Raw genomic sequence first — 3,596 nt, 5'->3', positions numbered from 1 at the left:
AACGGGGTGGGGGGTGGTGGTGAGTTATAAATCGCGCTGGAAATGCGGAATGTTAAATTTCCCGTTACTTGACACCAGACCGTGGGGACCGGGGGAAGTTACCTCTCCCCAGAGCTGTCCTCTGGCAAGCGCACAAAGGTGCCCGCGTCGCCTCGCAGCTGGGCGCCGCGCTACCTCGCTGCAATTACCCAGCGCAGGATTTCCTATTCACAGACACTGAATTAATCCTTATTCAAGAATAGATTTTTCTCTTTACAGTTTTGTTTGCAGGGCCGCATTTTTCTCATTAGCAACAAAGTTTTCTCCCCCCCCCTCGCAATTTTATCATCTATTAACATGAAGCACAGTGGGGTTGGTTTTTGTCTTTTGTGGTATTTTTTTTTTTCTTCTAAGCGCCAGTGGTCGTTCGGCACATTCATTTCATCAGCCCGACTAATTTTCTTCACCCAGAAACAGACGTGATTTATCTCAAAATTGGGCTAATAGCGTGCGAAACTTCCTCGCTTGGGAAGAGCCCGCGGCGGAGCGTCTGGAAGCGTCCGGCCCGTCCCGGCTGGGCAAACCGCGGGACTGCTCCTCCCGTCGGGCGTTTTTGCTAGCAGATGACCCGTGAATTTGGGGGTTCCCCGAATGTCGTAGGGAGGAGAGGCAGTGAGGACGTTGCGGCGATCGAGAGAGAGGAGCTGGGGCGCGCCGTTCGCCGGCCGCGGAGAGGGGCGGCAGCCCAGCAGCGGAGCAGCCCGGCGGGTGGTCGCTTCACTTTAATGGGGCAAATTGGGGAGATGTAGCGGGGCAGAGGGAATGAAAGGCTGAAAAGGGCGTGGAGGGCTAATTAAACGGACTCGCTATACCGCCAGAGAGGGGAGAGAGAGAAGAGTTCAAGGCAGCACGGCGGCTGGGCAGGTTTCTCTGTTGGCGCGGCAGGAGTGGGAAGGAAAGGGGGAGCAGCAAACTGCCCAGCTTATTTCGTGTGCCGATGGCGGCCACATCCTAAGCCTTTTTCTCGGGGAAAAATCGCATGAATTTCAGTGTTTCTTCCTAGGCTGGGTTGTAGTTTGAGTTTTAGGGACAGGTTGCAAGCCTTCCCTGCTGCAGTGGTCAACGAATCTCTTCAGCCATACTTCGGAAAGGATATTTGCTGACCGTCAAAATGCGACAGTTGCTGCTTGTTTTGACCGTTTCTTTGGGGCATGCTTCCTGCTTTTGGGAGTCCTGAAGTCACAAGCTACCTGGTTGCGTCTTTGCAGGAGGCCAGTTTTCCTTGGCAGAAGGTGTGACTTTGTAGCGTGACAGTTCTTTTTTGCTGTCTCCCTGCCAGTCTTCAGTACTTCTCCAGTTTTATTTTTGGTTTTTTTTTTTTCTTAATAGAAAAAATATTTTTCTGTTTGGTTTCCTTCTGTCATGAATATCAGTTGACAGAAGTTAAAATAATGTTTTGCAAATAAGTGGGTACAGTTATTTATACAAGCCAGAAGCAATGCGTCTCTTAACTGCTGAGTTGAAATATGACTTAACTATTTCACATAGAATACAGTTTCTTGTATAAATATCTATCTCTAGACAAAAAGTTAAGGAGGAGTAGAGGCTTGGAAATTATTAATATTAATAGGAAAGAACAGGAATAATTGGAAAGTATGCACCTTCAGATGAGAACAGAGTTACTGACAGCCGTGTTTATGTTCAATTCCTGAATTGATACTCTGTTTTTTTTACATCCATGTTATAGTTAATATCAGAATGGCTACCCTGAGCCAGTCCCTCTGTCTCTCTGGCAGTGGCCTAGCAGATGCCTGGAAGATGGCGAGTGCATGGTGACTTCTCCTTGGGAAGATCTACTTGTTCCAGGGACATGGGATACTGGGAGGCCCTGAACCACATGCAGTGTCTGGAATATTTTATGGGTAAGTGAGGTGTAACCATAGCTGTGATTAAAATTAAGTTTCTGGCTCAAGTTATATTACAGTTTTGTCCTACCAGGAGTCTCTTTCTTTGATTTCCATTTTATCTTCTGTTTTTCTTTAGACACATATTTTTGAATCCACAGTCTAATTTTCTTACGAGGCAATATTTCTCAATGATGTGGGAAGAGAAATGGTGGAGTGAGAACAGGAGAGCAGGAAAGAGAGGTTTTATTTAGTGTTCAAGTCTTTCTAGCATTGAGGGAGATGGGGAATAACATGTGTTCAAGGGTTGACATTCTCTGCAGTGCTCTGTGTGGTGGGTGGGGCCAGCTGACTGAGCATGTGGTATACCTGTGAGAGACTCTACAACTCTCCAGTAGGCTAAGAAAGTGATGTCATCTTTCTTTTTATAGCAGTTAACTAATTAACCCAAGTTGTAGGCTCTTTTTAACTGTCAAAAGTTACTGTCGCTTTTGGAAAGCAGTTTAAATTCAGGTTAGAGCAGGACCAAAAACATGTCCATGCTCATGTTAGACTTTGTCACCAGTGCTAATAAGGAAGATCCTCACTGGAACGATCAGCCCTGAAACTTCTGGTGTCATTTAATTTCAAAAGTAAGAAGTCTCTCAGTGTTAGCAGACATTCACATCATCTGTACAGACAGCTCTCTTGATCGGGGCAGTGCTGAAGTGCAAGGGTCTATTTTCATTATTTAAAGGTCTTAAAAATGCAGCATCACAATGTCAGGTGGGTGTAGCAGAAGCCCTGCAGCACCTGGCATCAGGTGGTGCAACATGAGCAGTATTTAGGATTGACTATGATAAGCAAAAGATGAAGTGGTCTGGCACACTACCATGGATTTAACCCCACTGGTCAGTACTTTCTTTCTTTTCCCCACCTTTTCCATGAAAAATAATTTCAGAGCTGAGCCAGCGAGACTAACCAGAAAAATAATGCTAAGATTTTATTTTTTTTTTTCAAAGCAGTGCCTGTTTTGAAAATGAGCTTCTCTTAGCAGTGAATAATTCTAAATTGCTTTCCTTTCATTGGAATTTTAAAGTGTCAGTTAATACAAAGTGAAGCTAACATATGTTTCATATGTACAATAACTAAGTGGATAATCATGTTCAATACTAAATGTGCATTCATATGAACTCCTATCTTTCTGTTGGTTAGAGGATCCAGAGAATAGCAAATTATATACAGAGACAGAACAGATTTCAAAGGTTTATGTGTCTGTTTACTTGTCTAGGCTGAATAATGAGTCCTCTTGGCACGTTGTGTGAGAGCTGCTGCTGAGAACAAGACCGTTTGTGATGCTTAGATCACTAGTTAGCTTGGTTGTGGGTATTCCTTAATACCAATGTAGACCTCTGGTGCAGATACACTTAAACTAATTTAACCCCATTCTTAAGTCAGCTCAACTTAGTTTGGCTTCCAACACTGATGAATGTCTGAGCGCTGCGCAGACAATTTCTGTAAGAGTGTCTGTGGCATTTTAAGGTGTTACTGTCTTTCCCTTTTTCCTTTCAGTCCAGATGTTTATTTCTGTCTGATGAGATTGTGTGTCCGTTGTGTTGTCTCCCCACCCCCATGTTTGAATGGGTGGAATAGATCACATAAGCACTCTTTATTCCTATTACTGCAAAGACAGAGTAATTCTTATTTGGTGAGTAAGACTTTAAGATAGTGAAG

Source organism: Egretta garzetta, unplaced genomic scaffold (genome assembly GCF_000687185.1).
Source record: "Egretta garzetta isolate BGI_Z169 unplaced genomic scaffold, ASM68718v1 scaffold314, whole genome shotgun sequence".
Taxonomy (NCBI): domain Eukaryota; kingdom Metazoa; phylum Chordata; class Aves; order Pelecaniformes; family Ardeidae; genus Egretta; species Egretta garzetta.
Note: the sequence above shows the minus strand (reverse complement) of the source record.